Source organism: Malus domestica, chromosome 13 (assembly GCF_042453785.1).
Source record: "Malus domestica chromosome 13, GDT2T_hap1".
In the NCBI taxonomy this organism is placed as follows: Eukaryota; Viridiplantae; Streptophyta; class Magnoliopsida; order Rosales; family Rosaceae; genus Malus; species Malus domestica.
This window is the reverse complement of record NC_091673.1, coordinates 44032144-44054388: the sequence shown is the minus strand read 5'-3', so window position 1 is coordinate 44054388 and position 22245 is coordinate 44032144. Positions and strand designations below refer to the sequence as shown.

Here is a 22245-nt window from a genome sequence, read left to right as displayed (position 1 = left end):
TGCAATTCCTTATTCTCATGCTTGAGCCCTTTAATCTCTTGCTTGAGACTCTGTATTTCAGCCACCAAGGATTCAACGTGACGGGTTCGGGCATATAGGCGTTGGGCCATGTTGGATACGGAACCCGCACACTGCACACTGAGAGCCAGAGACTCCTTAACCGCCAATTCATCGGACCGTCTAGCGAGCAGTCTGTTATCTCTGGGAGTGACAAGGTTTCGGGCCACCACCGCAGCGGTCATGTCATTTTTTATCACCGAATCCCCCACGGTAAGAGGACCGGTAGGGGATATGAAGGTTGGCCGCCATATGTTGTCTGGTGAAGGCGGAGCTGCCTCTTCACCACGGTTCAAGTCAAAACGGCGATCGGAAGGGCCAGACATTTTCTGAAAGTGTTGAGAAAGAAGAGATCAGACAGATTAAGATTTCGGAAGTGCAAGAAGGGAGTGTTTACAAGAGGGAGCTCAAGTGTGTTGTGGAACAAAATTAACGCCTCTATAAAAAGAAGAATTCAAAGAGGCGCTCCTCAGAAATTGAAGAGGCGTCCTCTCGCAAATCGAAGAGTCGGGCACCTTTCTCAAAAGCCGGATTCTTTTCTCAAAAGAGGAGTTTCCGTTCTCAAAAAACTGGATTCTTTTCTCAAAAGAGGCGTTCATTTCTTAAAAGTTGGGCTTGCTCAGAAACCACGAGCCGAACCCCGGATTTCGCAAGATCAATTCGTCCAGACGTGTTGTCACCCGTCACACGCAAACTCAGCTCTGCGAAAATCACGGGCAGTCTGTCGAAGTGCCGATTCCAACCATCTGTCTCTCTCAGCCTAGTCAGCATTTGTCACATGCAACTGGCAGCTTTGCGGAAATTACGGGCAGCTTTGTCAGAAAGCGCGTAATTTGTATTCTTCACCCATCCACCGGCTGCCGACACTAAGTGAGAGAACAGTTCCGGTTGTGAAGACAAGTCCTATAAGTTTCTACCTTCGCCTTCCACAGCAAAAGCACACTCTCTCAGCACACCCTCTCAACACCTCTTCATCTCCGAAAATGCATTCCCAAAGAATCCTCTCGAGTCACTCTGTGTTCCTCATTCCTTGGGATACTCCTGCGAACAACCCATTCAAAGCAAAAGTATTTCATATCATAAAGGTTGAAAGCAAGAGTATCTCATATCATGCTTTCTCCATGTCCTTCTCCTTGTCTTTGTTTTCCGACAAGGAGAAAGAGAGCAATCAGCCAGCATTTGGTATCAATCTTCCGATCTGGAGTCAACTGCCTGGAACCCCTTCCTGATTGCTTACCTAGCCTTGCTCTCGAGTACTCATCTTCATCATTTTATGCTTTCTCTTCGTCTACCACATCTGCCTGGGGGACAGTAAGGGAAGTGAAAATGATACCTCGAAGCATGTGGAGACAATTCAGCTAGGGACAAGGAGAAAGAAAGCAAGAGGTGGGCACTTGGAAAGATTGAAGAAAGAAATAAGGACCAACACCTTTCCCTCGTGCCTGCCCGTTGTGCAGAAGAAACAAGCAGAGAAGAATGCAGCTTGCACAATCATCCCAGCGGAAGGAGTCCGAACTGAGGAACTAGAGAAGCTGCCACATCTGCTTGGAGAACAAATAAGGAACTGCAACATAACCAAAGAGCAAAGCTTCGCCGTACAATATCATAAAATCATCACTTGCAAGTGAAAAGCTAAGTGTCACCCTGTTCAAGAGGAAAGCTGTGGAAAGTCAACAAGCACGACCAATGATCACCTATTAGTTCTATTCATTATCTTTTATTTTCATTTTCAATTTTTCGTTTGCATTTTTCTACATTTTCTTGTGTCCTTAACTGAATTATTTCTTTTCTTTGCAGGAACTTTTGGTTATTTCCACCCTTGAAGTTGATTGCAGAATTTTAGCTTGGGGGGTCATCGCTTGATTTTACTGCAAATTAGGGAAGTTTTCAGTCCAATTTTTTTATTTTGTTTTTTATTATTTTGTTTATTTTTCTTTATTTTTGCATTATAGTGTTTTCTGACATTGGGGACAATGTCCAGTTTAAGTATGGGGGTAAAGGGTAAAAATGACCAAATTGAAATTTTTTGTACCTTCAACTTCGAACTGGTTTCATTTGTTTCTGTGTTGTTTTTTTTTTTTTTTTTTTTTTAGTTTTGTTTTCTCTATTAAAAAAAAAAATCGGAAAATTTAAAAATCCAAAAATATTGTTTTGTTTTCCTTATTGTTTTGAATTAGATTTTTGTTAGTTTCCCGACCCAATGATATAATTGGATAAAATTTGAACCATGATCATCAAGAACTTAGTTAACATGTGTTTTGTGAAATTCCTAATTCTCGTATTAGTTTTGTACATGTTTGATCATCTTTGAAAAACCAAATGCACATAGCCTTGTTGATGTGAAACTAAAGCATGACTTAAAGCTTCATATGTGAATTTAGTGACCATATACATCCTATGTGAGTTTTTGAGCCTATTGAAAGTGTGTGCATTTTTCATACACTCCTATTCTTTCATGTGTGATGAACTTATGTGAGATACATCTCTAGAACTTGCGTAACGATCTTTTGAAATGTTTGTCATTGATTGCATGAACTTGGAAATGATAGAGGCATTAGGTTTACCACCATGGCCCAAATAACCATGTTTCCCAAAGAAAAATGATATCATTAGATTGCCAATTTGAGCCGTATATGTTGAACCTTTTGTTTCTTATCACCAGATATGTCTACCCTTATACCTGAAACATTTTTCCTTACCCTTTTCCAAGCGAGCAATGCGAGATTGTCTTATGAGAAACGTTTGTTAAGTACTGTGAAGGTGTTTGGCAAAAAAATAAGTGTGGGGGTATTTCATGTTTGTATAAAAAATAAAAAAAAAAAAAAAGAGAAAAGAAAAAGAAAAAGAAAGATTGTATACGAAGAAAAGAAAAGAAAAGAAAAGAAAAAAAAAAAAAATGTTTTTAAAGTTTCAGTTTAAGGGTGTGATTGGAGGTTTCAGAAGAATCGTTGGAAAGCTTGAGTTCTTATAAATTTAAACAAAAGAATTGCTTGCAATGTAGCTTGGAATTTGTGTTTTCCTATTCTTTCGTTTCAATAACCCTATCCCTAAGCCTCATTACATCCAATAAAAGTCCTCTTGATTTAAGTTTTGCAATTATGACTGTGGAGAAGTGATCTTTATGCAAGCTTATGGTAGAAATTTCACATTTGTTTCTTTGAGCGAAACACATTAAAACTAAACACATGTGTGATTGAGTGCATATCCAGTGAGAAGGTCGCTAGTTTGCATATGATGATTTTAAAAATAAAACTTGAAATTGCATTAGCATGGCTATCTCACACACTACACTTCAAGGATGATTTAAAGATTACTGCTAATATTTGAATAAGGAAGATGAACTTGGATTAACTTCTTTGGTGCTAGCTATGGTTCTTGATGATTTATGTTCTCAAATGAAATTCTATGAGGGTCACATCGGGGGAAACTAATGTTTTTCATGTTAGTATTTTTTCATGTTTTCTTTGTTTTGCTCGAGGACTAGCAAAAGCTAAGTGTGGGGGTATTTGATCGGATCATATTTACATATATTTTTACTTCAAATTCACTCGTCTTTTCTTAGTTAGTTTCTTATATTTTCGAGCTATTTACGTTATTTTCGTGTTTATAGGATTTGTTATGCAAAGAAAATAAAAATGGCACAAATTAGTTTTAAATAGTAAACAGAAAATTGTGGAACACGGGTGGACCACGAGAAAAATAATGGAGAGCATAAAATATATATATATATATATATATATATAATATATATACATTTATAATATATAGATATATATATAAATATAATATATAAATATAATATATATATTTATATTTATAATGGGATGTTGAAATGGAATAGGGTTGGTGAGCACTGACGGGAAGAATAAAAGAGGGAGGTAGGGGAGCGCAGGAAAGGGGGAGGGAGACAAAAGGCTGCCTTGCGCAGCCTGAAGGCAGAGAGAAAAACGTGAAGAGGAGAGGAAAAAGGCTGCCTTTGGCAGCGTGAAAGAAAGTCAGCTGGGAAAGAAAAAGCTGCCCTTGGCAGCGCACGGGAAGAAGCAGAGAAACCGAGAGGCTGTGGGCGCGGGAGAGAGGAGAAGACGGGACAGATTCCACGAGGAGGTGGTGACGCGGGGAAGAACAGGAGCTGCCCTTTGGCAGCAACTGACGCAGTTCAGGGAATTGTCAGCGAGAGGAAGACAGGCAGATGCAGCAGATCACCTTCTTTCGGTTTACTCTCTCTAAATTTTTATTTTATTTCTGTTTTTAATAATGTGTAATTAATTTTATTTTGGCTAGAGGTTAATTCGAAACCATGAATATATTTGTAATATGAATTGATTACCTTCAGTTGTGATTTCTGAGTTGTGATTTAATTTGCTTAACTGCTTGATAGATAACTTATTTTTGTATGTCGATTAAGGATGCATACTTAATTTACATGCATGAATTTGATGCTAGAATATAAGTGAATTTCATCTAATCGTTATGAACTTATATTCACAAGTAGTAAAGGTTGCTAGTCACAATCACGTTAAGTAAATTCTTGGCATAAGTTTCATGCAAATCATAGTAACGAGTGCCTCGTCAATGCTTATGTTTTTCATAGAACTTAATGATTCTTGCTTGTATCTCTATTATGCAATTCATGTAGGGAACTTGTAGGGAATGTTTTGGGTTGTCGTATGCAATCATCCAACCCAATAACTTGTGGAAAAACTGAAGGTTAATTAGTGCAATTCACGGTTAATTTGGGGCGTTGAGATTTACAATTTATTGAAAGAACAACTGAAAATCAATTTAGGTTGCATATATGTCATGTGTGGAGAAGAACCCTCTAGCTAGTCTGTCATTTATCATTTTACCTTAATTTTATGTTTTTGTCAATTCTGTAATTTAATTAAGTTTAATTTACTTTTCGTCAAAACCAAACCAAACCCCCCATTATTAAATTATATTATTTAATTAGTTTTCATTGTTGTTAGTCTTTTAATTCAATTTCCGTCCATTTCAATTCCTAGTGTCTATTTTGATTGTTTTTATTATTTTGAGTCATTTTAAGTGTGTTTCGAATTATTAGAGTTTTTAGCCTAGTTTTGTGTCCTTGAGTCTTGTTTAATATTTTTAACTTTGTTTTTTTATGTTTTTAAGAGGTTTTAGCAAGCCCTCCTAATCCCCGGCCTAGAACGATACCCTACTTATACTTATACTACAATTGTCAAAAGAGGGTTTAATTTGTGTGTCAAGTAATTCTCGCATCAACTTCACACGCAGCCATGGTACCCTTCTTCTCCACCCCTGCACAGCTCAGTCTCCTCGCAGAGGCAAGCTCTTCTTCGTCTCCCAAACCGTCATCTCTGAAGCTCTAGCTCGTCGCTTGCTCAATTTTCTGACGTCGAACGGCGTCGCTTTCGACCTCGTTGACCCCAGCAACTACGAGCCCGAGGACCTGCCAAAGGAAACCCTAGTTCTGATCGTCGCGTCAACGTGGGATGACGGGAAGCCACCTCCGAACGCTAGATTCTTCTCCAATTGTCATGCCGAGAACGCGAAGGACTTCAGGGTGGGATCGTTGTTGCTCTCCAATTGCAGATTCGCCGTCTTCGGCGTCGGGAGTCAAGCCTATGGCGCTACGCTCAATGCAATGGGGAAGGACTTGGCTAGGAGGTTGAGGGCGAGATAGATGGTTCTGTTGTGGTTGAGTTGAGATGCCAAAAAGAACTGATTTGGGTCTGAAGATTTGGCTCTGCATTTGTACACCCAAATTCTGTCGTAATTGTTTGATTCCCCTTCAAAGGAAGACCTGTAATGCCTTGATTCAATCCTGAAGGAAGAAATGAGCCGTATCTGACAGTCAGGTATTGTCACCTGCACTGCTCAGTCTAAATTTTGACTGTAAAATTGCTTGCCCATAAATTGATGAAGGATCCATAGGCAAACTTTTCTGAGTTGCACCTAAGCTAACAGTTCGTGCTTGGATTTGCTGCAAAGCAGCAGGCATGTTCCCAGAATTGTCTTGTACCAACGGGCCTTGTGGATTTGCAACTGATTTGAGCAGGGCATTGGACTTGACCGCGAATTGGGCTTGGAGGCTGCCACTTGGGCTGGATGGCCTCCTTTTGAGAGGCTTGCTGCTGACGGATATACATACACACACATATATATATATATATATATGTATGTATGAATATGTTCTTTTTCTCTCTTTTTTTTTTTAATACATAAAACATATATATATATATATATATATTTTGTAAATACATAAAACATGTATCTCTTTTTTTTTTTTTTTTTTTTTTTTTTTTTTTTTTGGTACAAAGAAATTGTAATACCATCAAAACTTTTAATTAAATCTTTATTCCTTATTTTGGTGTGATTGAACTCAAATTTTGAATATTCGAGCTGCCTACGTACCCCTCCAAAGAAGAGATCAAGTCGTAACGTAGTTCAAATACATACATATTTTATTTTATTTTTTGGTATTTTATTTTTTGTGCCGTTTGCAATTTTAACTCATGCAGGCAAGGAGTGTTGGTGTCGTTTGCAGTTTCAACTCGTGCAGACAAGGAGCATTTGGTGCCGTGTTGCAGTTTCGGCTCGTGCAGGCAAGGAGCGTTGGTGTTGCCTTTTATGCTCGTGCAGACCAGGAGCATTGTGCCATGCAGTTTAGGCTCGTGCAGGCGAGGAGCTTTGTGTCCTACAGTTTAGGCTCGTGCGGACAAGGAGCTTCGGTTGGTTCGTCAAGCGATCTGAGAGAGTCGCTCCTCGCAATCTTCATAGCAAGGAGCCTTGACTGAGTAGTTGAAGAAGTCTTCAGGAAAGATGTCACGCATTGTGATGGGGATGGATGAACTTCGTGTCAAAGTTTCATTATCTCCAACACTTTCACATTGTTCTAGAGGTGAATAGGAGTTGTTTTGCCCCCTTTCCCATTGGTGAGCTTGTGGAGAGGACATATGCTTCTTGTGCAATTTCTTCGGAGTGACATAAGTCCATCCTTCAACTTCACTCGGCTTGACTGGCATGTTTTTGGAGCATGCCCCCAGCGATTGAAGTGAAAATTTTGAGTTGACAGAGCCGGAAGTGACGTCTTTTTCCAGGATTTTGTCTTTTTTGTCTTCTTGGGCCTTCTCTTCAGTGCGGTCCTCTTGGGTTTGTTGCCGTGAAGATTGGCCGGTGTAGATGATGGTGCGCCTCCTTACCTTCAGTGGTCCTTTTGTGTCGACTTCCAAAGTTGCTTGGCGCTTCATCCTTAAAGGAATCAAGCTTTGAACATCGTCTTTTCCTGCTAGACTGTCGAGCTTCTCTCCCTTTGGCGTTGTCTTCCTGTTTCTAGAAGGCTTCTTAGTTTCTTTAAGTCTGTCCAAAGTCGACCGTTGCGGAAGAGATCTAGCTGTGCCGCTTTGTTTCTTGGGTTTTGATAACCTTTCAAAGACTGATCTTTGCGGTGTTGGCGTCTCAAGCCTTTTGAAGACGGAATTTTGGTCTCGACCACTGATGCGATCAAGTGCTGCAATTCTAGGTTTTGAATAATTCAGCCTTTCGAAGACTGAAGTTCGAGGGGCGGGTTTAGGCTCCTCTTTTGGCCTTGTGGCTTGTGGTCTTGGCTTCCTCGTTTTTTTGTAGGTCACCGATGTCCACCCTTCCTTATCACCAGTAGATGCATCTTGGTTGCTCGCCCTCGGTGATGGTTGTGTAGGAGGTGCCATGTGACTTGAACATTGACGGGAATGGTCATGCATGCCTCGGAGATGCACAGGATCGAGTGATTCAAACACGATAGTAGTAGTGTGTGCCGCAGCCGTGTCTTCGAGGTCAAGCTTGATTTCCCCTTGCTGTGCTAGCTTCAGGATTAGATCTTTCAGTACGAAGCACTTTTCCGTTGGATGACTGATGAAGCGGTGGAATTTACAGTATCTTGGGTTGTCGGTTCGATTCATCTCTTCCGGCCGTCTGCACTCAGGCAAATTGATCACCTTCTTGTCCAACAGGTCATCCAGCATGGCAACTACATCAGAGTCGGGGAATGGATAAATCTTCTCCTCAAGCTCCTTCAAAGTGCGTCTACGCATCTCTTGATCACGAAAAGCTTCTGTTTGACTCGCCTTGCCTCGTGTGGAGATTTTGACGGGAGCTGTGTTGACCGTCATCGCTTCCTTGGTGGGTTTCCATGCAGCCTTTTCCACCTTTGTCCCAAGAACTTTGTTGTTCTTGTAGTCGGCGATCGGTTCTTTCTTCCCATGATGGGCGATGCTCAACTCCATGTCATGGGCGCGAGTGGCCAATTCCTCGAAGGTCCGTGGTTTAATGCCTTGAAGGATGTATTGCAAACCCCATTGCATGCCTTGGATGCACATCTCGATTGAAGAGGTTTCCGAGAGCCTATCTTTACAGTCGAGGCTTAGAGTGCGCCATCTGTTGATGTAGTCAATGACTGGCTCGTCCTTCCACTGCTTTGTGCTTGTTAGCTCTAGCATGCTCACAGTGCGGCGGGTACTATAGAAGCGGTTGAGGAATTCCCGCTCTAATTGCTCCCAACTGTTGATGGACTCAGGCTCTAGATCCGTGTACCACTCAAAGGCGTTTCCTTTCAGCGAGCGCACAAACTGCTTGGCGAGGTAATCTCCTTCGGTTCCTGCGTTGTTGCAGGTTTCAACGAAGTGGGCAACGTGCTGTTTCGGGTTTCCCTTTCCATCAAATTGCATGAACTTTGGTGGTTGATAACCCCTCGGCATCCTTAAGGCGTCGATCTTCTTTGAATACGGCTTTGAGTACAACCCGAAGGTATTTGAGCTCCCTTCGTACTGTGCCTTGATGGTGTTGGTGATCATCTCTTGCAGCTGCTGGATAGAAAGAGATCCCATGAGTGCCGCTGCTTGGTCTGGCTCGGGCTTTGCATCGTTTTTCTCCACCTGAGGCTCATCTTCTGGGTTAGGGTTCTCGTCGTCCTGTGGCTCCAGTCGGCTGATGAGTGCAGCGATTTGCAAGTCTTTTTCTTCCACAGTTCGGGTTAGCCTTGCGATTGCTTCATTCATCTGAGCCAGTTGTTCTTCAACGGAGGTAACGCCGATAGTCATGACTTGTGCGACCAATAGACGTGACTTTCCTTTAGACATCCAGGATGCTGATGAAGAACGTTGTTGGCTACTTTGAGATGTCATCTTATGTGCCTCAGCATCATGCTTCGGTGCCCCCAACGAGGTCAGGTTGATGACAGACTCACACCTTGGATGCTCCCCTTGCTCTTTTAGCGGCACCAATTTTGAAGTGGCATGTTGAGGAGCGGTTGTGGCGCCAATGGATTGTCCGTTTGCGGCAGAAGTGCTTAGGATCCTTCCCTTAGTGGTTGCAAGAACGGCTTGTCCCTTGCTTGATGCCATTGACTTTGAGGTGTGCTTGGATTCCTTGAACGGAGAAAGAGATGAGAGGTAGAGATTGTCCCACTGGGCGTGCCAATTTGTGAACACGGAAAATTCCTGAAACGAAAGAGACAAGAACGACGTGCACAAACAAATATTTGTGTTTGATGATGGTTTTGGGTTACAATCTCTCTCAAATTTGATCCTCTGATTCGATCTCCGTAAGGTGTTGATTGGTGGGTGTTTCGTTGATCCAAGGGCCGTCGAGGCTTGATCTTAGATGAACAGTTGGAAGTTTCTTCAAAGGGTCGTGGGCTTGTTCTTTGAAGGTGGGTTTGAGCGGATCTTCAAGGAGCCGTTGGGGCTTGATCTTGAGGATGAATGTTTGTTCAAGGGCCGTTTGAGGCTTGATCTTGAATAACGATGATGAGCGGATCTTCAAGGGCGTTTGGGCTTGATCTTGAAGAACAGTGATGAACGGATCTTCAAGGGCTTTTGGGCTTGATCTTGAAGAAACAGTGATGAACAGATCTTCAAGGGCTTTTGGGCTTAATCTTGAAGAACGGTTGGATGTGTGTGGATTTGTCGACGTTTGTTGATCCCAAGGGCCGTTGGGGCTTGATCTTGGATGAACGGATGATGAACGATGGTGCTTTCTTCAAGGGCCGTCGGGGCTTGATCTTGAATTGGTGGATGGTTGATCCAAGGGCCGTCGGGGCTTGATCTTGGAAGAACGATGAACGAAGAACACTTTCTTCAAGGGCCGTCGGGGCTTGATCTTGAATTGGTGGATGATTGTTGATCCAAAGGGCCGTTGAGGCTTGATCTTGGAAGAACGATGAACGAAGAACGAAGAAGGCTTTCTTGATTCTTCGGGAACCTAGATGCTTGAGAGCTTCGGGGTTTCAGAGCTTCAGAGCTTCAAGGTGTAATATGAAAATGGTTCTCTTAAATGAATGAAATAGGCTTGTATTTATAGAAATTTCCAAGGCCTAATTTTGAATATAATATTCCAGATGAAATAAGTCGTTTCTGCCAAATGTTGACACGTGTCCTATTCGATGACTTTTCCAACTCATTTCAATTTTCGTTGAGTCACACGCTACGTGTAAAATTTATGTAATACATGAGCGTTGACACTTTGATTTACCGGTCAACATTTATTTACGAAATTTCGATGTCTACAGTGACCCTCATAGAATTTCATTCGAGAAAACAAATCATCAAGAACCATAGCTAGCACCAACAAACTAATCCAAGTTCATCTTCCTTATTCAAATATTAGCAGTAATCTTTGAATCATCCTTGAAGTGTAGTGTGTGAGATAGCCATGCTTATGCAATTTCAAGTTTTTATTTTTAAAATCATCATATGCAAACTAGCGACCTTCTCACTGGATATGCACTCAATCACACATGTGTTTAGTTTTAATGTGTTTCGCGCAAAGAATCAAATGTGAAATTTCTACCATAAGCTTGCATAAAGATCACTTCTCCACAGTCATAATTGCAAAACTTAAATCAAGAGGATTTTTATTGGATGTAATGAGGCTTAGGGATAGGGTTATTGAAATGAAAGAATAGGAAAACACAAGTTCCAAGCTACATTGCAAGCAATTCTTTTGTCTAGATTTATAAGAACTCAAGCTCTCCAACGATTCTTCTGAAACCTCCAATCACACCCTTAAACTGAAACTTTAAAAACATTTTTTTTTTCTTTTCTTCGTATACAATCTTTCTTTTTCTTTTTCTTCTCTTTTTTTTTTTTTTTTTTTTTTTTTTTTTTTTTTTTTAATACAAACATGAAATACCCCCACACTTATTCTTTTGCCCAACACCCTCAAAGTACTTCACAAACATTTCTCATAAGACAATCTCACATTGCTCACTAGCTTGCTTGGAAAGGGTAAGGAAAAATGTTTCAGGTATAAGGGTAGACATATCTGGTGATAAGAAATAAAAGGCTCAACATACACGGCTCAAATTGGCAATCTAATGATATCATTTTTTCTTTGGGATACATGGTTATTTGGGCCATGGTGGTAAACCTAATGCCTCTATCATTTCCAAGTTCATGCAATCAATGACAAACATTTCAAAAGATCGTTACGCAAGTTCTAGAGATGTATTTCACATAAGTTCATCACACATGAAAGAATAGGAGTGTATGAAAAATGCACACACTTTCAATAGGCTCAAAAACTCACATAGGATGTATATGGTCACTAAATTCACATATGAAGCTTTAAGTCATACTTTAGTTTCACATTAACAAGGCTATGTGCATTTGGTTTTTCAAAGATGATCAAACATGTACAAAACTAACAAGAGAATTAGGAATTTCACAAAACACATGTTAACTAAGTTCTTGATAATCATGATTCAATTTGATCTAATTATATCATTGGGTCGGGAAACTAACAAAAATCTAATTCAAAACAATAAGGGAAACAAGACAATATTTTTGAATTTTTTTAAATTTTCCGATTTTTAAATATTTTTTTTTTTTTAAATATTTTTTTTTTTTTTTATGAAAACAAAAAGCAACAACATGGAAACAAATGAAACTCGTTCGTAGTTGAAGGTACAAAAAATTTCAATTTGGTCATTTTTTATACTCTTTACCCCCAAACTTAAACTGGACATTGTCCCCAATGTCAGAAAACACTATAATGCAAATAAAAATAAAATAAATAATAAGAAACAAAATAAAACAAGTGGACTGAAAACTTCCCTAATTTGCAGTAAAATCAAGCGATGACCCCCAAGCTAAAATTCTGCAATCAACTTCAAGGGTGGAAATAACCAAATTTTCCTGCAAAGAAAAGAAATAATTCAGTTAAGTAACACAAGAAAATATATATAAAGAAAAGAATTGCAAACGAAAAATTGAAAATCACGATAAAAGACAATGAATAGAACTAATAAGTGATCATTGGTCGTGCTTGTTGACTTTCCACAGATTTCCTCTTGAACTGGGTGACACTTAGCTTTTTACTTGCAAGTGATGATTTGATGATATTGTACGGCGAAGCTTTGCTCTTTGGTTATGTTGCAGTTCCTTATTTGTTCTCCAAGCAGATGTGGCAGCTTCTCTAGTTCTTCAGCTCGGACTCCTTCCGCTGGGATGATTGTGCAAGCTGCATTCTTCTCTGCTTGTTTCTTCTGTACGTTGTCTCCACATGCTGTTGGTATCATTTTCGCTTGCCTTATCTGTTCTTCAGGTAGATGTGGCAGCTTCTTTGGAAGTACATCAGCAGTGGAAGACGAGTACTCGAGAGCAATTTCTCCATGTCCTGCAGGTTAGAACAAAGACAAGGAAAAGGACATGGAGAATGCATGATATGAGATACTCTTGCTTTCAACCTTTATGATATGAAATACTTTTGCTTTGAATGGGTTGTTCACAGGAGTATCCCAAGGAATGAGGAACACAGAGTAACTTAGGAGGATTCTTTGGGAATGCATTTTCAAAGATGAAGAAGTGCTGAGAGAGAAGTGCTGAGAGGGTGTGCCTCTGCTGTGGAAGGCGAAGGTAGAAACTTATAGGACTTCTCTTCACAACCGGAACTGTTATCTCACTCATTGTCGGTAGCCGGTGGATGGATGAATAGTACAAATTACGCGCTTTCTGACAAAGCTGCCCGTAATTTCCGCAAAGCAGATTCCTCATTGATATCTGGAATCGGCGCTTCGAGCTCTGAGCATCGTCGATTGTAGAGGTAGCATGTGACACGTGCGGATAAATCTGGAAAAGAAGATTTGCCCGTGGGTTGAAGCCCAGCTTTTGAGAAAGCTAGCGTGTCTTTAACTGTTGAATTTCCCTCTTCGATTTCTGAATTGGTGCTTCGACAAACTGCCCGAGATTTTCGCAAAGCAATTTGCGTGTGACAAGTGACGACACGTCTGGACAAATTGATCTTTTGAAATCCGGGATTCGGCTCGTGGTTTTTGAGCAAGCCCAACTTTTAAGAAATTAAATGCCTCTTTTGAGAAAAGAATCCGGCCTTTGAGAACGGAGCCCCGACTCTTCGATTTGCGAGAGGACGCCTCTTCAATTTCTGAGGAGCGCCTCTTTGATTTCTTCTTTTTATAGAGGCGCTAATTTTGTTCCACAACACACTTGAGCTCCCTCCTGTAAACACTCCCTTCTTGCACTTGTTTAATCTTGATCAGTCTAACTCTCTTCTTTCTTCACCACCTCTGAAAAATGTCTGGCCCTTCCGATCGTCGTTTTGACTTGAATCGTGGTGAAGAGGCAGCTCCGCCTTCACCAGACAACATATGGCGCCCATCTTTCATATCCCCTACCGGTCCTCTTACCGTTGGGGATTCAGTGATGAAAAATGACATGACTGCTGCGGTGGTGGCCCGGAACCTTGTCACCCCCAGAGATAACAGACTGCTCGCTAGACGATCTGATGAATTGGCGGTTAAGGAGTCTCTGGCTCTTAGCATGCAGTGTGCCGGTTCCGTGTCCAACATGGCCCAACGCCTATTTGCCAGAACCCGTCACGTTGAATCGTTGGTGGCTGAAATACAGAGTCTCAAAGAGGAGATTAAAGGACTTAAGCATGAAAATAAACAATTGCACAAGCTCGCACACAGCTATGCCACCAGCATGAAGAGGAAGATTGACCAGATGCAGGACACCGATGGTCAAATTTTACTTGATCATCGGAGGTTTGTGGGTTTGTTCCAACAACATCTGCCTTCGTCTTCTGGAGCGGCATCGCGTAGTGAAGCTCCAACTGATCAACCTCTGCTGCCTCCTCCTTCCGTGGCCCCGCCGACTGCTGAAGCCCCGCCTACTACTGAAGCACCACCCGACCAATGAATACTATTAGTTTACATCATTGTAAAATATTTGTACTTTTTTTTTTTTATGTAAATTTTTTTTTTTTAAGTGTTTATTTATTTATTTTTTTTATCATTAATTTTAAATTTTATCTTTTTTTAATTTTTTTTTATATGTAAATTAAAGTAGAAAGACTTTGGTTAACCTTCCCCCACACTTAAACTAAATAACACAAACTCACAGAAATCAAACAAATAACACAACTAACTAAACAAAACAAAATGAAAGCAGTAAAGATAAGGGTGTAAAAATGCAAATCTGATTGGGTTAGCGATTCCAAAGTCTCCCTTCGTTGAATGCTTGGGTTGCCTCCCAAGAAGCGCTTGATTTAACGTCTTTAGCGGGACGCATCTTTCCTTTAAATTTCCCTCGGCTCCATTTGAACCTAAAATCAAAGAAAGAAAAATAAATCAAATATCAAAAGTAAAATACACAAACACCAATATAAACATAAACAAAAAAAACAAAAATAAAAGGATTAGCAAAGTTGCTAATCCCCGGCAACGGCGCCAAAATTTGATGCGAAAAATTACTTGACACACAAATTAAACCCTCTTTTTGACAATTGTAGTATGGATGTAAGTAGGGTATCGTTCTAGGCCGGGGATTAGGAGGGATTGCTAATCTATTCTAAATTAATTTAAAAATATTAAACAAGACTCAAGGACACAAAACTAGGCTAAAAACTCTAATAACTCGAAACACACTTAGAATGACTCAAAATAATGAAAACAATCAAATTAGACACTAGGAACTGAAATGGACGGAAATTGCATTAGAAGACTAACAACAATGAAAACTAACTAAATAATATAATTTAATAATGGGGGGGGGTTTGGTTTTGACGAGAAGTAAATTAAACTTAAATAAATTACATAATTGACAAAAACATAAAATTAAGGTAAAATGATAAATGACGGACTAGCTAGAGGGTTCTTCTCCGCACATGTTATACTTGCATACAAAATGATTTTCAGTTGTTCTTTCAATAAATTGTAAATCTCAACGCCCCAAATTAACCGTGAATTGCACTAATTAACCCTTAGTTTTTCCACAAGTTATTGGGTTGGATGATTGCATACGACAACCCAAAACATTCCCTACAAGTTCCCTACATCAATTGCATAATAGAGATACAAGCAAGAATCATTAAGTTCTATGAAAAACATAAGCATTGACGAGGCACTCGTTACTATGATTTGCATGAAACTTATGCCAAGAATTTACTTAACGTGATTGTGACTAGCAACCTTTACTACTTGTGAATATAAGTTCATAACGATTAGGTGAAATTCACTTATATTCTAGCATCAAATTCATGCATGTAAATTAAGCGTGCACTCTCAACCAACATACACAAATCAGTTTTTATACGAACGGATAAGTAAATTGAATTCACAACTTATGAAATCACAACCGAAGGTAATTAATTCATATTACAAATATATTCATGGTTTTGAATTAACCTCTAGCCAACATAAATTTAATTACACATTATTAAAAAAACAGAAATAAAATAGAAGTTTGAAAAGATTTGGAGAGAATTAACCAAAAGATAAGTGCTTCTGTTTTGCTCTTCCAGTCGCTGCGCAAGGGCCGACTGCTCCTCTGCCTTGCTGCCATGCCTCTGACCTCCTGTCCTTCCCAACGCTGCCAAAGGCAGCTTTGCTTCTCTGTTTTCTCCCCGCAGCTAAGCTGCTTTCTTCTTCTGATTTTTTTTTATCTTTTTCAAGGCTGCAAAGGCAGCCTTTCTCTCTCTGACCTCCCTGTCCTTCTATTTCTTTCTGGCAGCCCTCTGCTTTTCCTGCACGCTCTGGTTCCTGCTGCCGCAAGGCAGCATTTGCTTCCTATCCTTCACGCTCCGCGTTCCTCTCCTCTCACGCTGCCTTTTTCTGCTTGTTTTTGTTTTTCTCGCTGCCTAAGGCAGCTTTCTCCTGGCACCTGTCTCTCACTCCTTCTCTCACCTCTCGCCCCGCGTCTCACTCTGTTCACCCCTCCTGGTTCACGCTGCCCAAAGGCAGCCTTCTATTATTTTCTTTCCTATCAGCTGCCAAAGGCAGCTCCCCCCCCTTCCGCGCCTTCTGCTTCTTCTTCTTTTATTCCTGTCCACCTACCACGATTCAAGTGGTTCTATTCTTTTTGTTTCTTATTTGTTTCACCAACCCACCAAAGCAGCCTTCCACTAGCTGCAAATGCAGCTGTTATTCCCACTTTTCTTGGTTTTTCTTGACCACGTTCCCACCAGCTGCTCCTCTTAATTTATTCTCCACCTACCACAACAAAATATATAACAAAATACAAAATATATGTCAGAAAATATCGGTCCATGATTTTTTTGTTTATTATTTAAAACTCATTTGTGCTATTTTTATTTTCTTTGCATAACAAATCCTATAAACACAAAAATAACGTAAATAACTCAAAAATATGAGGAACTAACTAAGAAAAGACGAGTGAATTTGAAGTAAAAATATATATAAATATGATCCGATCACATTGCAAGCAATTCTTTTGTTTAGATTTATAAGAACTCAATCTTTCCAGCGATTCTTCTAGCACCTCCAACCACACCCTTAAACTGAAACTTTAAAAACTTTTTATTTCATTTGTATACAATCTTTCTTTTTCTTTTTCTTTTCTTCTCTTTTCTCTTTTTTTTTTTTTTTTTTTTAATACAAACATGAAATACCCCCACACTTATTCTTTTGCCAAACACCTTCAAAGTACCTCACAAACATTTCTCATAAAACAATCTCACATTGCTCACTAGCTCGCCTTGGAAAGGGTAAGGAAAAATGTTTCAGGTATAAGGGTAGACATATCTGGTGATAAGAAATAAAAGGCTCAACATACACGGCTCAAATTGGCAATCTAATGATATCATTTTTCTTTGGGAAACATGGTTATTTGGGCCATAGTGGTAAACCTAATGCCTCTATCATTTCCAAGTTCATGCAATCAATGACAAACATTTCGAAAGATCGTTACGCAAGTTCTAGAGATGTATCTCACATAAGTTCATCACACATGAAAGAATAGGAGTGTATGAAAAATGCACACACTTTCAATCGGCTCAAAAACTCACATAGGATGTATATGGTCACTAAATTCACATATGAAGCTTTAAGTCATACTTTAGTTTCACATTAACAAGGCTATGTGCATTTGGTTTTTCAAAGATGGTCAAACATGTACAAAACTAACAAGAGAATTAGGAATTTCACAAAACACATGTTAACTAAGTTCTTGATGATCATGGTTCAAATTTGATCCAATTATATCATTGGGTCGGGAAACTAACAAAAATCTAATTCAAAACAATAAGGGAAACAAGACAATATTTTTGGATTTTTAAATTTTCCGATTTTTTTTAAATTTTTTTTTTAAAAGAAAACAAAACTAATTAAGAAAACAAAAAGCAACAACACAGAAACAAATGAAACCAGTTCGTAGTCGAAGGTACAAAAAATTTCAATTTGGTCATTTTTTTATACTCTTTACCCCCAAACTTAAACTGGACATTGTCCCCAATGTAAGAAAACACTATAATGCAAATAAAAATAAAATAAATAAATAAAAAAAAAACAAAATAAAGCAATTGGACTGAAAACTTCCCTAGTTTGCAGTAAAACCAAGCGATGACCCCCCCAAGCTAAAATTCTGCAATCAACTTCAAGGGTGGAAATAACCAAAAATTCCTGCAAAGAAAAGAAATAATTCAGTTAAGTAACGCAAGAAAATGTAAAAAAAATTGCAAACGAAAAATTGAAAATCACGATAAAAGACAATGAATAGAACTAATAAGTGATCATTGGTCGTGCTTGTTGACTTTCCACAGCTTTCCTCTTGAACGGGGTGACACTTAGCTTTTTACTTGCAAGTGATGATTTGATGATATTGTACGGCGAAGCTTTGCTCTTTGGTGATGTTGCAGTTCCTTATTTGTTCTCCAAGCAGATGTGGCAGCTTCTCTAGTTCTTCATCTCAGACTCCTTCTGCTGGGATGATTGTGCAAGCTGCATTCTTCTCTGCTTGTTTCTTCTGCACGACGGGCAGGCACGAGGGAGAGGTGTTGGTCTGTTTCTTTCTTCAATCTTTCCAAGTGCCCACCTCTTGCTTTCTTTCTCCTTGTCCTTAGTTGAGGATGAATCAGCACGTTGTCTCCACATGCTTCGAGGTATCATCTTCACTTCCCTTATACGTGAGAGACGAAGAGAAAGCATAAGATGATGAGTACTCGAGAGCAGGTGCTGACTGGAGAAAGGACAGGGAGAAAGCATGATATGAGATACTCGTGCTCTCAACCTTTATGATATGAAATACTTGTGCTCTGGATGGGTTGTTTGCAGGGGTATCCCAGGGGATGAAAAATACAGAGTGACTTGAGAGGGTTTGTTGGAAAGCCATTTCAGAGATGAAGAAGTGCTGAGAGGGTGTGCCTTTGCTGTGGAAGGCGAAGGTAGATACTTATAGGACTTTTCTTCACAACCGGAACTATTCCCTCTCTCATTGTCGGCAGCCGGTGGATGGATGAATAGTACAAATTACGCGCTTTCTGACAAAGCTGCCCGTAATTTCCGCAAAGCTGCCAGTTGCATGTGACGAGTGACGACACGTCTGGACAAATTGATCTTTTGAAATCCGGGGTTCGGCTCGTGATTTCTGAGCAAGCCCATTTTTTGAGAAATGAAACGCCTCTTTTGAGAAAAGAATCCGGCTTTTGAGAAAGGAGCCCCGACTCTTCGATTTGCGAGAGGACGCTTCTTCGATTTCTGAGGAGCGCCTCTTTGATTTCTTCTTTTTATAGAGGCGTTAATTTTGTTCCACAACACAATTGAGCTCCCTCCTGTAAACACTCCCTTCTTGCACTTCCGAAATCTTAATCTGTCCGATCTCTTCTTTCTTTACCACCTCTGAAAAATGTCTGGCCCTTCCGATCGTCGTTTTGACTTGAACATTGATGAAGGAGCAGCCCCTCCTTCTCCAGACAACATATGGCGCCCCTCCCTCATATCCCCTACTGGTCCTCTTACCGTTGGGGATTCGGTGATGAAAAATGACATGACCGCTGCGGTGGTGGCCCGAAACCTTGTCACCCCCAGAGATAACAGACTGCTCGCTAGACGGTCTGATGAATTGGCGGTTAAGGAGTCTCTGGCTCTTAGCGTGCAGTGTGCGGGTTCTGTGTCCAACATGGCCCAACGCCTATTTGCTCGAACCCGTCACGTTGAATCGTTGGTGGCTGAAATACAGAGTCTCAAAGAGGAGATTAGAGGACTCAAGCATGAAAATAAACAATTGCACAAGCTTGCACACAATTATGCCACCAACATGAAGAGGAAAATTGACCAGCTGCAGGAAAATGATGGTCAGATTTTACTTGATCACCGGAGGTTTGTGGGTTTGTTCCAACCGCATATGCCTTCGTCTTCTGGGGCGGCACCGCGTAGTGAAGCTCCAACTGATCAACCTCCGATACCTCCTCCTTCCGTGGCCCCGCCGACTGCTGAAGCTCCGCCGACTACTGAAGCACCACCTGACCAATGAATGCTATTAGTTTACACATCATTGTAAAATATTTTTACTTTTATGTTTTTTTTGTTTTTTTTTTTAAGTGTTTTTTTTTTTTTTTTTAAATGTAAATTAATGTAAAAAGACTTTGTTTAACCTTCCCCCACACTTAAACTAAATAACACAAACTCACAGAAATCAACCAAATAACATAACTAACTAAACAAAACAAAATGAAAGCAGTAAAGATAAGGGTGTAAGTTGAATGCTTGGGTTGCCTCTCAAGAAGCGCTTGCTTTAACGTCCGCAGTCGAACAAATCTTTCCTTTAAACTCCCCTCGGCTCCAAAGCATGGAATTTATCTTTTAATGGGAGATGATACTTGAAATGATTCGGCAATGGTTTAAATTCAAGAGTGGGTGCCTGAATCATCAAAATCAGAAACATGTTAGTATAAATTAAAATTAAAATTGGAGAAGATGGCTTACTTTCTTTTTCCGACACAAACTCAATGACAAACACCACATCTTTGAACATTTCTGGGACTTTGAACTTGGCCAGGTTTACTATGATGGTTGTGGCTTGTCCCGTGTCATCAAACTCAACTGCTTTGGGCTTGATTGTCTCATGCACAACCTCTTGGATGTATTCTTGATATGCTTCAACCACTTCATTTTCTTGAATCCCTTTTCTTGGTGTGCAAGGTTCTTTGAACGTTTCAATACCATCGGGAACTTGTTTTGGTGCACCAAGAATTGGGATATCACTTTGAACCTTTGGAAGAGCTTCCACAATGTCTTTTTCACTCTCTTTGATATTTGGAATCAAAAACCTGCAAGGACAAAGGACATTCGGTGGAATAATGTTAGAATGAAGTGAATTTAGAACTTCCTCACCTGAGTTGGATGACATAGGGATTTGAGGAGCTTGCAGCAAGAATTCTTCTAAACTGCCCAGGTCGTCCTCCTCCTCTTCTGCTTGCAGCAGCAATTCATCCATGTTCGGGCTGTGTTTGGATGGTTCTGGGACAGCTTCATCCTTCATGTCACCTTCCAAAGTGATGGCTTCATCGATTTCACTTTCTGCCTTTGAATTTGCAATGTTTGAGTTGGAAAGTTCACTTTGATCTCGAATCTGTGCCATGAATTCCACAATCTGCCCAACTTGCATATCCAATTCGTCCACTCTTTTGACTCAGTCTTGCATCTCCTGGTTTTGATTTTCTACTCCCTGATTCAAAGAGGTGAGTAACTTATTAAGTGTATCATTATCCAAGGACGTACCTGAATTGAATTGGGTTGATTGTTGTGGTGGCTGTGACTGTTCATATGGCCACTGATAGAACTCTTCCGATGGTGGCAATTGTTCTTCTTTTTGTGAACCCTGCGCCAAAGAAATTAGTCCTTCAAGAATTTCATTATAATTCACGGGCATACTTTGATTTGATTGGAATTGTTGTGGGGGATGCTGTGGTGGCTGTATAGGTGTGGTGTAGAACTCCTCATATGGCTGCCAATATGCATCTTGTTGAGCCTCCTTGGCTTGATTTTGTGAGCCCTGCACCAAACAATTTAATTCATTAAGAATTTGATTATAATTTATTGACGAACCTGAGTTTGATTGAGCATATTGCATAGGTTTTGAATAGAACTCCTCCTCTTGCTGCCAATATCCCTCTTGTTGGAATTGTTGAGGTACCCCCCACATATAATTTGAATGATCTTTCCAAGCCGAATTGTAAGCGTTGGAAAACATGTTGTTGCTTGGTTGATCATAGCCTTGATAACCCCAAGCATCTTCGTTCACAGTGAATTGAGGATGTTGATGAGTTTGATATCCGTGCCCATAAGGCACACCACATGTCGGGACACTTTGCATTGTGGTCCTTTCGGCAATCTGTGACAATTGAGAAGTAAGATTCGCCAATTGAGCTTGAATGCTAGCAAAATCCATCTCTTACTTTTCTAGTATCTGAAATCAAACAAAGAGAACTAAATCAAATATCAAAAGTAACACAAAACAAGGAAAACAAAATTAAGTCAGAAACTAAAACAAAAACAAACTAAACAAAAAGAAAAGAACCAAGGGATTAGCAAAGTTGCTAATCCCCGGCAACGGCGCCAAAATTTGATGCGTAAAATAAGTTAACACACAAATTAAACCCTCTTTTTGACAATTGTAGTATAGATGTAAGTAGGGTATCGTTCTAGGCCGGGGATTAGGAGGGAATGCTAATCTATTCTAAATTAATTTAAAAATATTAAACAAGACTCAAGGACACGAAACTAGGCTAAAAAAAACTCTAATAACTCGAAACACACTTAGAATGACTCAAAATAATGAAAACAATCAAATTAGACACTAGGAACTGAAATGGACGGAAATTGAATTAAAAGACTAACAACAATGAAAACTAACTAAATAGTATAATTTAATAATGGGGGGTTTGGTTTTGATGAGAAGTAAATTACACTTAAAT

At 39.9% G+C, this 22245-nt stretch overlaps 1 long non-coding RNA gene across 2 annotated transcripts in view; it reads right to left on the bottom strand.

The window, feature by feature from the left end:
- The window catches only part of LOC139190340 (uncharacterized), a 75542-nt gene that overhangs the window by 17649 nt on the left and 35648 nt on the right, over nt 1-22245 (bottom strand). The gene's annotated exons all lie outside the window — the stretch shown is intronic.